The sequence below is a fragment of the Malurus melanocephalus genome, unplaced genomic scaffold (genome assembly GCF_030028575.1).
Source record: "Malurus melanocephalus ecotype Western Australia unplaced genomic scaffold, MMel_1.1 scaffold_962, whole genome shotgun sequence".
Taxonomy (NCBI): domain Eukaryota; kingdom Metazoa; phylum Chordata; class Aves; order Passeriformes; family Maluridae; genus Malurus; species Malurus melanocephalus.
In genome coordinates, this window is record NW_026624194.1 from 84626 (window position 1) to 102439 (window position 17814).

At 45.5% G+C, this 17814-nt stretch overlaps 1 protein-coding gene across 1 annotated transcript in view; it reads left to right on the forward strand.

Annotated features, from left to right (window-relative positions):
• The window catches only part of LOC130585779 (phosphofurin acidic cluster sorting protein 1-like), a 53682-nt gene that overhangs the window by 15225 nt on the left and 20643 nt on the right, over nt 1–17814 (forward strand). The window lies entirely within an intron of this gene.

Sequence of the window (17814 nt, forward strand, 5' to 3'; positions counted from 1 at the left end):
CAAGGGGAATGGCTTTAAGCTGAAAGAGAGTATGATTGGAATAGATGTTAGGAAGAAATTCTTGCCTGTGGGGGTTGTAAGGAACAGATTGCCCAGAGAAGTCGYGGATCTCCTGTCCTTGGAAGTGTTCAATGACAGGTTGACAGGGCTTTGAGCAGCCTGTTCTMGTGGAAGGTGTCCCTGCCCRTGGCAGTGGAGTTGGAACTTTGAGGTCTATTCCAAACCCAAAGCAGTCTGTGATTCTGTGATAATTGTCCCCATGTCTGAAGAACATCTTGTTCCCTGGCTAACTGTGTCAGTTCAGGGTGGGAATCAGAGCTCTCCAAAAAGTTGTAATTTTATTTCTAAATGTAGAGATTTTGGTGCTGTTTAATGCAACAGTGACAATGAAATTGTTGAACTTCAGTGTTGAATTAACGAATGAAGGAATATTGGACACTGTGTTGCTGGAGAAATTACTCCTGGAATCAGGCTGCTGCTTTGTAAGTCTGTTACAAGGAATWGCATCTAATCTCTGGAGTGCTTTTTCAGTTGTGTTGCTCTTTTTTTATTCTCTGGACATACCTCCCAAAAAGAATGGTGAATTTCAGAGATGGCTTGACACCAGCCCAAGTTTTGTTACTTGCTGATAAAAGATGGACCGTTTCTCTGYGGGTTTTTGGTGTGTTGGCATTTTCTTTTTGCCAGGGCAAATACGTTGTTTGTGTATGCTCTACAGGAGGTCAGGCCAGACAGACCCAAAAGACTTATGGCCCTGTTAATCTTAAAAAACTACAGAAAATCCCCAGTAGGAAGTCTTACATGCTGAGGTTTAAAGGCTTACACATCAGATCCTGACACTGAATGTTTTTTTTCATAAGTATCTTTTCAAATACCAATTTGTTGGGTGTATGGCACCTTTAATGGGCTACAGTGGAGGTAGCTGGGATGCATGACCCAAAGCTGTTGTATGAGCTCTCAACACAGCACAGCCAGCACAGTGAGTAGAAATCTGTGCAGAAGGTTGCAGAGTTCACCACAAGACAAAATAGGGGAAATAAAAGTACTCAAATAGAGCCAACARCAACGCCTTCAGGAAGCTGCTCAGGAACTACGGTATGCTGGTGGAGAGAAAGGTGACAGGCACCCCAAAGTGGCTMATTGCTTGTGTTATCTTACTGGAAGCCTCCTTGAGYTGCATGCCTTTCTGCTGGGGTGCTKCGTGATATGTATGGTTGGCATTACAAGTGTTTCCTGTGAGTGATTCATGGGCTGATTGGGTTGTTTCGAAAGGAGGTGGGAGGGCTTTATTCCTTTCTCAGGCCCAKTTCCAAATCCTCTGTACTTGCACTCGGCAGGGACACCTTGTGATGGCACAAATTGGCCGTCCAGCCTCACAGCTTTGGACTGGTTCCCTTTCTCTGGCTCTAGTTCCAGCACATGCCTGATTATGTGGCAAGCTATCTCAGTGCTGGTCTGGAAGGAAATAACTCATTGTTTTTTAGGCTCATTCTTTGCTGGATTAACAGGTTGAGTCAATGTGTCACATGCTCAAACACACAGTGGTGCTGGGGAATCAGTAGGAGTGAAGGACAAGGCATTGACTTCTGGTGGTGGGAATTGGTTCACCAGCTTCTCTGCCTGCACCCTCTGAGAGGGATTGTCAGTATTTCCAAAGAACTGGGGTGTTCCTTGATTTCTGTGAGCATCTCTGACAAAATGAGCCCATCAGGGAACTGTCCAGGCTCCTATGGGACTCCTGGGGGAACCTGGTTATGGGCAGTAAGGTCACCCCAGATATCTGTCTGCTGCATGCTGCCCTTYGTGTGCTCTGATGGGCACAGCCTGTAGTATTCAGTCCAGAAAGTGGAGCCATGTTGTTTTGTCCCTAGGAGGAAGGCAGTRGTGTAAGGAAAAGGTCTGTCTGATTTAGTGCTAATGTAAACAGATTAAACCCTCCTCTTTATTTCTTCACAAATGTATTTTTTTTCCTTTAATGAATGTGGATAGGTAGTCCTCTTTACAATTTGTTTTGTGCTGGTTTCAATTATCAATGATTTACATGTGTAACTGAGTAGAATAAGGTATTTGTCACTGAGCACCAGTTCTAGTGGGGATGCTATCAGGTGTTCTCTTCCCTGGCACATGTTCCAGGTAACTTATTAAAGAAAATTCTCTGCAGAGATACAAATACGTCTCTAACTGAAAGAAAGGATCTTCCAAAAGCACCAAAGCACCAGTGAAGTTGSCCTGAAGCATAGGGATTCCCAAGGACATTGCTGCAGTGTGTGCATGTTAGGAAATCATCCCTTCTCATTGTATTTGAAGCTGTTCCAGAATTTCCTGTACACAGAGGTGTTTCAGGCCCAAATTGCCATGGTGTATATGGGCCTGCAGGTAAACGTCATTCAGGGAGTGCAGGGATATTCAGAGGGCTTTGAATTCTTACAGTAGAGATAATTCAATGAGTAGTGCAGCTGTCACTCAGGGGTGTGTGCTGGACAGACTATCAATAGTGCTCAGATACGAACTTTATCAAAAGCAGTGTAAACTGAAGGAACAAGCACCAGAAACAGCTAACAAATGCCCCAACAGTCTTTGCTCCATGACTGAGGTCTTCCCTTTAAACCTTTCTTTTTACAAGGGGGAACTGACCTTGACTCTGAAACTTAGTGCCTCAGGGTGTGTGAGCAGCTCTTCTTTGAGCAGATAATACAAGTGTGTGGGAGACTGTCTCAGACTGCCTTTTGAGGAGTAAGCAGCATTAATCTGGCGAGGTGGAGTGCTGGTTAATACACAGGGTGTGCCCACATAACCTGTTCATGGAGACCCAGGAACAGGTACTCTGTGCTTTATGTAGCCACCAAACCTGGAAGCAGAGGTGGCTGTAACTGGTGCAGAACTGGAGCTTCTCATAGTCATGTGCCTGATCTCTGTCCTAAGAGTTTGGTTGTCACCTGTACCTTCTGGATTTTTCATATTTCAGAGCTGTTCACATTGCTGGGTTAAATCTGTTTTCTTACAGGAAGAGTTGAGAGATCTTACGTTTTTTTTCTGTCAATGAAACATAGGCATGTTTGGGGTTTACATTTCACCGGTATTCAGYTGCAGAATTTTGACATCCCACAACATCACCAAAAATGAGGCTGGACTTGCTGTCAAATCAGGATATTCCAGAGGGAGGCAAAAGCCACRTTGACAGAAATGTCAGTGGTAGATTAGTCTCTTGTTTCAGGTTATCTCTGCAGTTGTTAGGATAATTTGATCTTTCTCTGTGGTGGTTACAAGCAGTCAGAGAGGCTGACAAGAGCAATTGCACTAAGCCTACTAACCCTTGCTAATACTGCAAGCCAGAGGGATTGCAGTRTTGTCTGACTGAGGCTTAAGCCAGTTATTTAATATCAGGTACTTGAGTTCAGGTTTTGAGAGATGATATAAGCAAGAAGAAAGGGAAGATACTCCCTTTTATTTCTGTAATTTTGGRAAATGCTGGAAGGCTGCTGAGCTCTGAATTATTCTCAGCCTTTATAAAATACTTCTGAGGATTACTCACTCCGGTAGGTCTAGTTTTATGTTTTTCTTGCCTGGTGTGCTGAAGAAACTCAGGCTACTTTTTAACAGAGAACAATCTGTGCTGCACACCACATGTGTGCTGCTCTGAAGCTCACGTGTGTAGATCTCCCATGTGTGGTTCTCTCAAATGGAAAAACCTGGGGAATCAATCACAATGGCAGTTCACAGATCTGCCTTACAGTACCTTCACAGCTTGGCTTTGCTGGATGCTGAGCATGCACCGGACGTGCCAGCTGTTCTGGTGTCCCTTGGAGATCTTCCATTCATAAGATTGAGCTGGGCTGATCTTACTTAGGCTTGCAATCCTGTTGCCAGAAAGCAGGATAACTGGCTGTCATCCAGGTGTTAAAAGGGCTTTGCTGTCAGAGTTTTCTGAGTGTGGTGGTCTCCGGTGACATGGTTTTGCCAAGTTKCTGTGGCAACCTGCATAGGTTTCCTCAAGCCCTTGCCTGGTTTCTGATTTCCAAATTAGCTTTGTTATTCATCCCACTTTGGGGAAGGGAGAGTAGGGGCTGGGCCTTGGGGCAGTTTGCCTGCTGGACTAGCCAAGGAGCCTCTGAAGAGGTGGGAGCAGAGAGCACCATGGCTGCAGCAGTGTCTGCCTGCCTTCCATCCAGCTGGGCACATGAAAAAAAGCCTCTCCCTCTTTGCAACTTCCCTGTTGCCTTTGCTTGCTTATTCCTGCCACAGTTGTAGTTTAAAAGTAGCCAAAGTTGTTGTGTCCTGGTCCCATTGCATTTAGGTCAGACTTATTTGAAAACTCTATGCTGTTTGCATTTTAGGTGAAAAAATATTGATAACTTAAGCAGAAACATGGCTCTTAAAACAGTGCTTGCTGCAAGGGAGCTCATTCCTCTGAAGTTTGTTTGAGTGGAACAKAGTTCAAACAAGGCCTTGAGCAAAKCCCTTGGAAGGCAGAATTTTTCAAGCTTCCAAGGTAACTCAGGATGTGATGCTTCCTGGCTGGAAGTCCATCCCATTCCCTGGAACATGCAGAACCATCCCTTTCACTCCGGTGAGTTCAGTGTGCACCACTGTTGGCTCCACATACTCACAAATTTTCTTCTCGAAGYTCCACATCTTCTCATGAGGATGTCTACAAGGTCCTGGCTCCTTATTATTATGCATCATTGGTTATTATATGCATATCTTGATTGAAATTYTCTCATCTTCTGCTCAGGATCTGACCACCCATCCCAGCATCACAATAGTCTTGTTTTCATGTTTCTTGTGAGGTGTCCAGCACTACTGTTGTGTACTTAGTGTTGAGGGCAAACTACACATGCAGTGTTCATCAAAAGCTATTCCAGTTTTTATTTTTCAGTCCAACAGGTAACTGATATCTTGATTAAAATATAAAGTGTGTAGTTTTCTCCTATTTATGTAAAGTTTAGTAGCAATTGCAGAGAAAAAAAGGTAAACTTAGTGAAATGCTACTTGGATTTCTATGACAGGAAGAGTTGCTTATATTTTGGGCTTTATATACACTTGGATCATGATCATAAGCATTTACAGTTGGAGGTTCTGGACTGTGGACAGTATTGTCCAAGTCATGTGGTTCACTTAAAGTACTTTTGATCTAACTTTACACAGCCTTGAGCCTGAGATATTCTGGGTATTGTATGTCTGTGATAAAAATAACAGAGAAGCAAATATGTGCTCAGGACTGGGATTGTTGCAGAGCTGATAGTGATCTCAGAAACCACAGGAGTGTCATGTAACTCAGTTCCTAGAYGGAGATGCCTTGTGAAATGCCTGTGTGCAGTGCTCCAGGGCATTATGAACCTGGAGCCTGGATGCTGMAGAGACCATAAATGGATAGAGAAGAGCTGTTTATTGAACAATAACACAAGTTCTGATCTTCAATCTGGGCACAAGACTGTCCATGTTAATGTCTGTACAGTTAGCTCACTGTGTGAAGAGGGAGTATACTGGGCAGCTCTGACATGTTTAAATTGGGTTTGCAGCCCACCTTTTATCTTCTGGGTATATCACAAACATACCTGAGTATCCATTCTCAAACTCCTGTGGAGGTGATAAGAWATGTAGTAGATGAAAGGAGACTGGCTGGGGGCACAGAATTGCTTTTATTTATTTCTGTTTTTTGCACTTAGAGAGTCATCTTAAATATTTGTATTACATCTCATTGCATTCTGTGTCTTACTTGCCAAGACTGGTTGCCTTAGTCACCAGGGCTGTGGTAACTAGGACAACAAGATTAAGCAGGCTAATGTAGAAATAATGGTAATAACTTTCTCAATTCTTCCTGTAATTGGCTTGTATGAACAAATATCTAGCATGTGGGTGACTCGTGTCAGCAGTCTGTTCTCCCCTTCTGCCTCACACATCCTGAAATCCTACTGGTGGCCCTACCCTAATTGAGCTGTGGYGGTGCCCTCCTGCAACTGCAAATAAACCTGTCAGGACCGTGTAATGTTGCTGTCCACCTTCCTGCAGCATTGTAGCCTGTGCTGGAGCTGCAGCAGAGTGTGAGGGATGCTTAAGACCAGCCCTCAGGTGGCAGATTTTGAATTTTAAGTTTCAGACCAGTTTGTCTGCTGGGATGGGGAGGCTGGCTTACAGTGCTGGGAGCAACTGATGGCTTCCATGAAGTCACTTTTTTCCACAGATGTTGTGCTCTTCTGGAATAGTTATTTTACGTGTTTGTTTGCTTGCTGTCGGACTGAAGAGGTGCTGTTCTGTCTCTTATTCTTGCTGTGTCTGTGCCTTGCCTCTTCTTTGTGGGCACYYAGTGCAAKCTTAATAGGCTTTTTTGAATACTCTGATTGATCTTTTACTTGGGGGAGGAGTAGGGCAATTGCATCCAAGGAATTGTGCTAACTAAAGACCAAAGCTAACTAAAGGCTTTGGTACCTGCCTCCCCTGGGGAACAGCTTCCTCTGCCTCTTCTCCATATGTGATTATCCTGAGGAGCACATTCACCTCTCCTTTGAACTGGCAGCCTGTTTATAGCTGGAAGCAGCATTTCTATTAAGGAACTGTCAGATATTTCTGAACTAAGTTTTTGCTTGGAGTGGTACCTCTTTTGGTTTGTTTTTTTTTAAAACCTGAGTTTTTATTTAAGTTTCCTTTTCTGATGTTAATGTCCCTTGACTTTTGTCCTCTTRAAAATTGTTACTGGCTGGAATTTCATAGTCACTTGTAGTCTTATTTCTTCCCCTACTAACCACTGTTAGATAGAGTCAGATTCAAAGGCTGTCCCCTCACGGCTGTTTTTAAAACTTTTCAGTATTATTCTGGGCTGGAACTAGCTWTTATTTCTTTTATAGGCTTGTTTTACAGTTTGATCAGTGAACCAAAAAAGTCACATTTTTGTCTCTTCTGCTTCAGTTGGCTGATGTAGAGCTTCCTGTGTGCCACTCTCAAGGTATGTGCACTGGCAAATGTTTTTCTAAAAGCCTGTGTACAAGAGCTGAGGACAACTCATTTCAGAAATGCTTAATGACCTCCAGTATAAAATTCAGCGTACTTAGAGAGAAAGCAAGGATGCTACATCTGAACATATGCGGGACAGTGTATGCCCAGATAATGGGCATAAAGGAGTGCCTCTGTTGCACCAAGTGGTTTTGTGTGCACCTATTGTGCAGGAAATCCTTCCCTACAGCCACAGATTCCCATGGGTTGGTGGGAAGGATTGTGTGATAAATCGCCTGTCCCTCTGTTTCCTGAGTTCTTCAATAGGCATTGTGGTGCTTCAGTGAGCACTCTAAAACTGTGCTTTAAAGAGGCAAAGTGTTGGTAGGGTGTTGAACTTTTAAAGGATGTTACAAATTCAAATTTTCTTAGGGTGTCTTTGGATGGCTGCCCATGCCCAGAGTGGCTGTATTACAGGATGTGGTGAGGAGTCAACACCAAGTTATTTATGGACTCTTTTGCTAGGTAAAATGTGTGCCATGATAGCTCCTGGCTCTGCTTCAGCTTGCTGAGAAGGTGAATGGGCACAGTGATCCTTGGAAAGAAAGTCCTGTTCCTCTGGGACAGCRTGTGGAAGCGAGCAGTTGCAGGTGCATGGAGTGTCATCTGTTTAGTGTGTATGCTGTTTGCTGGGRCCCACAAGGATCCTGCCAGCCTGAGTATCTGTCTGACACTGCTGAGCCCAAGCTGCAGCACCCTGGAGAGTACAGGACAGTCTGCTGGACAGCCTGGCAGCCTGCTTGGAAATCTTGAGAGGTGCCAGTGAGCAGGAATGACTGTGGACAGCAGCTGCCTGCATGCTTTGCCTGGAGAGCGCCCTGAGGGGAAGCTGCTTCTGCTGTGATCCACTGGAGCTCAGGCTGCACATTTATTTTTGCAGTGTAGCTGGCTCATGCTTTTTGATGCCTGCTCCCAGAGAGCCTGRTGTTACAGGGTCAGTGGATCTGGACACAAAGCCCTATTCTATTGCTGGGATTTTCTGGTAAATACCATGGTGTTTCTGAGCTAGGGAATTTAGTGTGAGCCATAGCAATGTGTGCAGCCTTCTCTCTTCCACTCCAACTGCATGGGTTGAGTGGCATCTGTCCCTCAGAAAAGCTTGCATAGTTGAGTAGAAAGAGCCTAGAAACTTTGTATTGCATTAGTGTTTCAAGATAGATGTGTCTGCCAGAAAGGGGCTATTTTTGAACAGCCTGACTGGTGAGGAGAAGCAGTGCACACTGGAGTGTTTTCAGGCACTTCTGTGCTAAAAGGAAAGCTGCTCTCTAGCACCAGGTAAGCTGCAGCTCCTTGCTGTGTGGTGTGAGATAGCTCTGGCATGTCTGTGACAGTGACAGGTTAGAACAATCAACAGTGTCTTTCTAGACAGATCTCAGGTTGTTCACTCCATCCTCTGATCCCGTTTTTATCACTGAGTACACAGACTGATTGCTCTTCCAGTATTTTAGCAACTGCCCTTTCATAGCTTCCCCACTTTTCAGACAAGGGTTTGTTGTGTGTAGTCTGCACAGTGGCCTCACTGRCCTAGATCAGTGTCTTAAGAGACCTGTGCAACAGAGAGGTTTATAGACATGTTGGGAAACAACTCTGCTGGGCAGAGCTCTAGATTGAATTCTGTCTAGAGAGAGGAGACTTGCTAGGAAGGGGAGGCAGGAATAGCCCTGCCAATGCTGACAGGGAGTGYTCATCCTGTTTGGGAGTTTGAGGTGCTGAGTAGGCTTGGCATTACAGTAGCAGCTGCTCTTTCCTCCCACAGTGGGACTAACCACATTAACAGGAATGTCTCCTGAGATCAGGGTAGGAAGGATGTCTTGTGTGTAATCTGCACTCTAGGCTGGCAAAAACGCATGGGAGCTCTCAGTCCCCAGCAGGGAGGATCAGGAGGAAGCATTTAGGTTACATATTGATTTTGGCCATCTCTCTATCTGCTGTCTAGAGCAAACCACACTTTTCCTCGATACAAGTCCACAACACAAATAGGTACTAGGCCAGAGTGGTCCACTTCTTTTTCAGGCTGCCTTTGCTACTGAGTCTGAAAATGTGGAGCTGTCTGTAGCTATGGAGCCTGTAAAGGACAGTTGTGCTTAAAGAAATCTGCCTGGGGACAGGAAGGGAGCATTTCATAATATAGGCTTATCTGTGACTCGCTTCCGCTATTGCATTTGAATTGGTCTGAGAAAGCAGCGTTTGTCTTGTTTGGAAGCAATTTGCTTGCAGAGATGCTGGCACACACTTGTCCATGTGAGGAGGCACATGCAAACATCAGAGGATGGCTCAGCAGGCTCAAGATGGAGGGCACACATTCCCTGGCATAGCTGGCTGCAGGTCTGACCAGAGGGAATCCCAGAGATCATTGCTGGTTTGACAGTGTCACTGCTGTCAGTGCTTTGTGAGGATACTGGAGAAAAGGGAATACTCCTTTATGTCCTTGGCCAAGCATTTTTGTGACAGCTGGCTTTCTGTGGCAGCCAGGCTTGCTCTGTCCTGGTTTGGGATGTCATGACCTCTGCGTCAGTGCCCTCCTGCTTGGGACAACCTCACTATGGCATGGGCAGCTAACAAGTAGAGGTATCTCAATGTTAGCTCCTGTCCTGAGTCGCCATGCTTTCACTGGAAATGCAGTGTTATGAGTAGTTCAAATCTTTGTGTRCACTGCTAGCATGGTAATATTTTGGCAGCACAGAAGCAGCTGKAGTAGATGTAGCAGCCTGTAGTAGATGTAGTATTTTGGAAAGGGGAGTGCTCTGCAGCCTGAGCACAGCACTGCTGCTGGTCCATCTGCTGCTCCTCRTGTGGCTCCCTGGGTGTGGGGCTGGTGTACACTCAGTGATGCATGTTGGCTGATCTCCTCCAGCAAGGATGTTTCTAAACCTGTTACACCCTTCCTGTCAAGTCCAGGAATGGTTTTGGCTGCAGTTAGGCTACAGATGTCAGATACTGCCATTGAAAACCCTGAGGGAGAGGGTGATTATGTCCATGTTCTTAGATATTTAGAGAGATTTTTATATTCTTCCAACAAATCTCTTCTATAATGCTGACTGAATCTTAGTTCTTCCAGACAAAATCAATGAATCCAGTACTTGTCTGTGCTTTTCTCCCTGACACCTGGCTGCTTTCACACGGGTAGCAAGCAGCTCTGATGGCTGTTGCTGGTGATCACTAGTAGCTACTGCTGCTGGCTGAGACACGCACACAGTGTTGATGTCCTTGTCCTTTCTCTGAGCCTCCTAATCTCATTGGTGCACCTGACCCAGCCCATAATGCCTTCCATGCYTTGTCCTGATTGTTGTGTCTCTTTGGGACATGACCTGCTCTGTTCCTGTGCATCTGTTGAGAGCGGCTGTGTGCCGTCTCAGTGGTATTGCCGTCCTATGAAATACATGTCTGTGCACAGAGGATTGCTGAGAGTTTGTTGTGATGGAAGAAAAGATCCTTGGAGGCCTCTGGGTGGCAGGCAGATCTGCAGGGCAGAGCTGTGTGTGGTCCCTGCAGCGGGTGGGAAAGCTGCTTCAGTGTTCAATAGAGAGCTGGGTGCTGACCAAACCAGAGATCATCTGCCCAGAGAACAAAGAGTTAGGCACTCTTCCAAGGGCTGATTGGAGCAGGGCATGCCCGGTAAATGTGCATGCACAGTGAGATGGTGATGTTTGATGCAGTCAGGAATGGCCTGCCCAGTCAAATGAGTGCAGCAGGGGCTGATGGTGTGGGTTTTTTCCTTTCCATGGAAATAGGAAAATTAAAAAAAAAAAAAAAAATTAGGTGCTCCAATTCAGTACAGTGGTGCTGAGGTCCCATTTAATGTGCTGCACTGGCCTCTTTTCAGTGACTGCAGTCTATCTTGAATGGCCATTCCAGGGGGGAAGTGCTAACCAGGACACAAGGCTGTGAGGARAACTCTAGGCAGCTGCAAGGAGCTACCCAGGAAGACAAGGAAAGGTAGATGTATCTACTTGCAGGACACTTTTCTACCCATTTGCCTCCCGACTGTGAGGATGACACCTTTCTCTTGGTAATGTATACCCTACTGATACTGTTATTCTTTGCCCTCCCCAGCATGGCTTTACCTATCCCACTCCYGTGTAGTGTAGCCAGGTTGCTGCTGTGAGGACCAGAAACCCCTTCCTTTGCTGTTTAAAACCCTCAGAGACAAAAGGAATGGGAATGTCATCTGGTCCTACAGGATGTCTGAGCTTTGGCCTTGGGATTGGGGTTTGGTCTGTCTAGAGGCATTTGGAAGGAGATGGGATGATGGAGGGGAGGAATAGTCATGTGTGGAAACAGGCTGGATTTCTTGAGGCAGGCAGAGCCATAAGCTGTGAGATGCTTCTCAGGAAATAAAGGGACAGGTTTTGTCTTCTTGTGCTTTGTGCTTTAGGATTTCTTTTGTGAATGTCACTTGGGAGGGAATTGGGATAAATCAGAYCTACTGCAATTGGCACTAACAGAACCCAGCTCTGGAGCAGGCATGTGCTATTGGTAGCAAGCTGCTGTCAGCCAGGATGCTGATGAGTCAAAGTGTCTCTCATGGCAAGGAGAGACAGGAATGCTGGTTGGCACCAGGGCTGTTGTGATGTTTGCGTAGCTGGGCTGAGGGACCTGAGACACAGCCGGTATTTTGGTGGCTCTTGCTCTTGCTCTTTCCTTGGTGATCCCAGGAGGGTGCTGTCATAGCTTTTGGGCTTTGCGTGCTACTGTGTTCCAGCTTGCTTTACTTGCTCTTCCCAGGCTGCAGCAGTTACAGTGGCAGAGGGCAGAGTGGCAGGAGTGTGCTAACAAACCGTGAGTCCTCTGTCTCTCTTTCCCTTGGGGAAGTTCTCAAAGCAGGCTGATGTTGGCTTTCATCCCAATMGTCTGTAATCGGCCCACCCACCTGTCCTGATGCCTGCTCTGCAGAGCCTGATGAACCTGCTGCTGTCCCAGTTCATTGCTCCTGTTTGCTGGCAACAGGGACTTGGTTYCCGAAAGTGGAGTAGGTCTCTCCTCCCCTCTGCGTGCATCAGTGGTGTCTCATGCAAACACACCACTTGGGGCTCAGGGAGRATCTTGCCCTCAGAGCTGTGGCACATTTTGGGTGGCATCTCACCACCGACACACCGTTTGTGTGCTCTTCCCTTGAAACCTGCTTTGGCCGCTATCAGAGGTGAGCTCTGTGGATGGACACCCCTCTGATCAGAGGGATTAAATCTGGTTTGACAAGCTGCTCCATGCGACCGGCCAATCTGCAGGGTGTCCCGGTGTCCCGGGTTTCTGGTCCTGGCTGCCTTCTGCCCTCTAGCGGGAGTTTGTGTCGGGAATAGGTGCTGCTCCAGCAGTTGGCGGGAGTACAGGAACATCGGGAGCATCCCTTACCTTGTGAGCCCTGAAGGGATTCTGGCATCTCTCCAGAAGCCCAGTCTCAGAGTTTAATATCACTTTGAAGGGAAACCTGAGCTGTCGAAGTCAGGAAAAATAGTGAAGAGCAGCTACACTGACACTGTTGAAGGCTTAGTCCTTGTCTGTGTCTGATAAAGGTGGTAGTGCAAGGAGCCAGGGTGCTGGGAAGGGTGCATGYGTTCTCACTTTTATAGATGGCATGGGAGCTGCAGGAAAAATCCAAGGTCCTTGGCTGCTGCTACTTGGAGAAATCACTGCAAAAGTCCAGGGAAACAGTGTTGTCCAGAGAATGAGTTGCCACTCGTGAGTGGTTGGTAAGCCAAGCACTGAACAGCCTGGGATGTCAGCAGAATAAAATATGCCACCTTCTCTATTGGGCGTATATGTGTTTTTGTCCTGTTTTCCATCTCGCTGCAAGCCTTAGGAACTGTACCTCTGCTTTGTGTTCCCCTGGCATCAGGGGCTTTAGAGATGTGTAATGGTCACTGAAACATCAGCCTTGAAAATGCAACAATAAAGTTGTTGAGGAATATACCTMGATGTGGGTAGCTWGGTGTGCAGCTGCAGTGCAAGCTGCAGGTTGTGCTCTGGATGGCAGGAAATGTCTTGGAGCCCCAGGAAAGGAGCAGTGAACTGGCAATGACCTGTTACCTAAAGAAGGGCACTGGCATCTGAGGCACTGGGTGGCCAACTCACCCAGARACTCTGTGGAACCCAAATAAACAAGCAGAAAACCCCAGAGCAGGTATCACCATTGGACCAAGAGGCAGTGTAAGGGGCACTATCACCAAGAGCAGATTTTCCAGATGTTGTACATCTGCTGAAACACTGCTTTATTATTTGTATGAGATTTTATGTGGACTAGTATACTTGCTTATAATAATGTCATATATACTTCTGAAAAAAATTCTAAAAGCATGTTTTTATACATGTACATTTTTATAGGTAAGAGGGTGGTAAACATAAAAATAATATTTGAAGACTTCCTCCAGAATAAGGAGGACTGTTGTAGTTGTTCTTGAGAAGATTTGATTAGTTCTGTTTGTAAGTGGAGGGCATCACYTGTGACCCAGTTTAGTGGCACAGTCAGAGCGGCAGAAAACCTACTTTTCAAAACAGTGTTAGTTTTTTTAACTTGGGGAACACTTTCATTTTCTTCAAAGAGGAAGCTATGCAAAGACTACTGCCCAATCAGGAAATTGTGGTTCTGTTGCATAATGCTTTCTATTGAAAAGGAAAGCAAAAAACTACCTTTTGTTATTGAAAAGAAAAAAAAAAGTAGATAAGAAAATGCTTGCAAGTCCTCTTGCCATGATCTCCAGGAAGTAGAGGATTAGGTTCATTGCATCTGCAGAGAATTTTTTGACACTTACTGCACTGYAATAAAGACATAAAATTGAGTGAATAGGTTCTTGGATAATACRTACATGATTTGTTGTAACTAATAGTGATGAGAATGCTTGTAAAATAGACCMAATACATCTATGTATTGCTGTCATAAAAAATGGGGACATGCAGCCCTGGCTGAACTTGAGCTGTTAAAATGTTTAAGATTTGTTTTAAGGAAAAGATAGTGAATGTCAGACCCAGGAAGAATAAAGGCCATAATTAAGCTCCCATGTCTGGCTATTAWAAAGCAGATATGAGGATTTTTCAGAATTGTGGAATTTTGTCCACTGTAGTTTCCTGGGTTAGGGGAATTGACTAAGCCTTTGTCAGAAGCAACCAATAATGAAAAGACAAAACTTGTCACACAGGGCCCAGTGAGCTTTTAAAGCAATAAAATGATGTCTGCTTCTTCTCACGGGCTCCCAGATTATACAAACCCCTTCAGTCTGYATGTTCATGAAGTAAAGATAAACTSAGTGGAGTGGTAATGCATAAACTGTGACTGCACTACAAATGGCTCGCATATTATTTCATTCAACTTGATTCTTGAATCTGGTTGTGTTGGGAAGACCAGCCAGTACTAAATCACTGGCAGGAGCAGCAAGAATACTGTGAAAGCTGCCCCTTTATGCTGGGACATCCTGTAACAGTTCAAATTCCACGTGCAGTGGGAATACTGTAGAGTGCAACCCAAAGCCACTACAGGCACTTAGATATGAACTGAGCCTCTTAATGGCAGATAATGTCCTAAAAGGATTTGACACCCTGAAGCCAGCAAGCCTCACACCTCTGCCTGAGTATTTGAAGCTCCACTTTGAATCCTGTGAGCCCCTGAGGCAGGAGTTGGTCTGTTTTTCCCAGGTAGCAAGTGGCAGGACAAGAGGAAATAACCTCAAGTTGCACCAGAGTAGGTTTAAATTGGATAGTAGGGAAAAATTCTTCACTGAAAGGGTGAAGAAGTGGTGGAATCACCATCCCTGGAAGTATTCAGAAAACAAGTGGATACAGCACTTGTGTACATGGCTTACAATGTTAGTGGTGAAATGGTGGTGCTTTGTTAATGGTTGGATTTGATGATCTTAGGGATCTTTTCCAACCTTAACGATTCTATGATTCTCTGATGGAGAACATCACCTGTGGGATGCATATTTCCAGTAAACCGTAGACTGATTTAACTGATGTTCCTTTATATTACCCAAATCTAGTTATTTTTGCAGATGTTTTGTCCTCCCTGCAAGGACAGYCATGGACTGGGTACACTGTGGTGARCCAGGCAAAAGTAATAGACACAGAGCCACTCTTATCAAGAAMAAGTGCACAGGGAGCAGAATTAGTAGCCTTGGCACATGCAGCACCTCAGGGAAGAGGAAAAATGAATTAAGATCTCTGTGGGCTCCTGGTATGTTTTTAGGGTGTATTATGCAGCAGGAGCCTTATGGAAAGAGCGAGGACTCTTCACATCAATAGGGAAAAGTGTCTATTCCCTGGAGAGGAAATACACAATGTGTTAGAATTAGTACARTTGCTTGTGGTCCTGAATGGTCAGACAGGAAAGCTTTCTTAACAAAAATAAACCACTGTGTGTGTCCTCTGTGAGCAGCAGTGAYCTCTTGATTGGATGCTTTTGCAAACAACCACTGGAGGCAGTGCTTTGCTGCTGGCAGTGAATTTCACAAAATGCATCTTATAGGAGCGTTGCTTTTTAAGATGATCTCACGGGCCAGTTTGGTGAAAGTGCTGTGTTTCAATCAGACTTCAGAGCAAAAGCTTCAAATATATCATTTAGTGGTGGAAAGAAGGCAGCATTTTTTTAGGATAATACCAGGGAACTGTGAGTACCTCTCACCAGTAAATGAGCCGTGGTGGAGTGTAGGAGTACTGAGGTTCCAGGAGGCTGTCAGACTTTCCTGTTGAAGCTCATTTTCCTCATTGCTGCTATCAGAATGTTCACAGTCATATTYACCACAATTCAATATAGCGGAAGTCCCTGCAGTAGTTCCATAGCTCAAGAACAGTTGCTACTTGYTCTGTTTAATTATAGGAGTAAGTAAATCCAGATTTAGTATTTGTCTACCAAAAAGTGATTTGCAGGCRTTGCTCTGTGATSAGTTCTGGACAAAACCATGGGGTARTTGCTGTGGGATTTGGCTGAAATGKTCRGAGCAGCATCTGATCACTGCAGATCGATCCTGTTGATCTGCAGAGATCAATGTGAGACCCTCTGCTACCCAGTACTGGCACTGAATACTCAKCACTGATGTAAATCTGGGTGATGCAGGGATTGGTTAAGTAACAGATCAAAAGAGGATCATCAGGGACAGCCAAGCTGMTTAAAAATTGTGTGCTCTCATGCTACGTTCAGACTCTAAAACATGCATGTTGATCGCTGTGGGAAGCGTCATGGTATGTTAGAAAACTGYTTTGAGAAGGGTGGAGCTGCAGGTGCAAGCTGTACCTTGGAGMTCCTGGGGAGGAAGAGCAGAGGCTGGAAGTGGGGAACCACCTTCTGGCATGTGGTGWGGGAAGGACCAGGGGCACACTACAGTGGCTCTCACTTTCTAACATAGATCTTGGAAACTGGAGAGGGATAGAAAGAGAAGAAAGAATCTTTAGAGTGCATTATCAGAGATGAAAGAGCTGCCTGAGTGGGCAGAGCTGACCAGTGTATATGCATTCATTYGTCCCCTAGAAAAAATACCAGGTAATGCCTCARAGAGGAGCATGWAGAGCTAATGAGTGAATTMRTTTGGATACGRAGTGTGTCTCTACAGCAGAAACAGCTACCAGGTAGAATTACAACCTTTCAATATCCTCCAATTAAGACTGAATATCTTCATGTAGGTTTTAATCTTCTAGGGATAACTTCCATGCAGGTAACTGTTATGACTAAATTAGTGCTGTAAGGAAAATTTGAGTAGATGTACTGTCCTTGTCTTACATGTTCAAGCCTCATTTCTCTCCATGGCTTGTCTAGGGACAGTCAAATTTAGCACTGGTTGGTGGTGTTAGCTAAGCTGAGCCTCTTTTCAAGCTTTCCCTTAGTACACACACTCTGGTGTAGKTGCTGTACCCCATTTTTCTGGTGAGCACTCAGCCCCCTCCTCCCTGCCTGAGAGGTGCCTCTTTATCTTTGGCCGTGCTTCCCGCAGCTCACTCTTAACCATACCTAAGTATTTCTGTGGAGGAGATTTTTCCCTTCTTAGAAACAGAGGCTCAAAGGGGAAGGGTGGACAGAAACGGGGCCACTTACTGTAGTACTGGGTGCACAGACTGCAAGAGCTTGGGGTTTGTAGCCCTGAGTTTYGGCTGAAAGAATGCAGCCATCTGGCAAACAAGTGTGCAGAGCTTCCTTGCACACCCGGCTTCCTGACTTCTGGTCTCCCCCAGGAGAGACCAGAACATGAAGGGCAGAGCAGCAGGGTTGCAGTCACAGTCCAGGAAACCTTCTGCACAAGCTAAAATTATTTTAGAAGGGAGGACAGGGACGTGGTAAGAGGTGAATKCTTGCTGAGCCCTAAATCTGTCCTGCAGTTTGGCTGTCTGTCCTTCCCTTCTCACTATCATTCCACCTCTGGTCTGTTCGATACTGCTGCTGTACATCAGCATTGCAAGAACAGTTCCTTTTCCTTTGAAAACAAATAAAGCAGGCCTTCAGAGAGCACAGTGTGTCAGATAGAAAGGTATTTGGTAGTAGCCAAATCGGTTCCCCAGGAAGGATGCCCTAAATCTCAGGTCCAGCATGCTGATATCCACAGAAGTCCTGGGAATCAGTCTGCAGCAGTGTGACAGTGGAGCACAGGGGGTAACTTGCAAAACATCGGCGTGCTCTGGCTGCTGGTAAAACCATGTTTGGCTTTGTCCCMTGACACTGAATTCCTTGCAAGTATTCTTCGTGGTAGTCCTGCTACAGGCTCCTGGGCAGGAGATCAGAGTGTCTGGCTGTCTCACAAGCACTGATTAATTCTTCGAGCAGCAAAAGTAGCTCTTCTCACTTAGTCTCAGGATCCTTCCTAGCTTTTTCCTGGAAGTGCCACTTACCRTGCTGAGTCCTCAGGATTTCAGGTT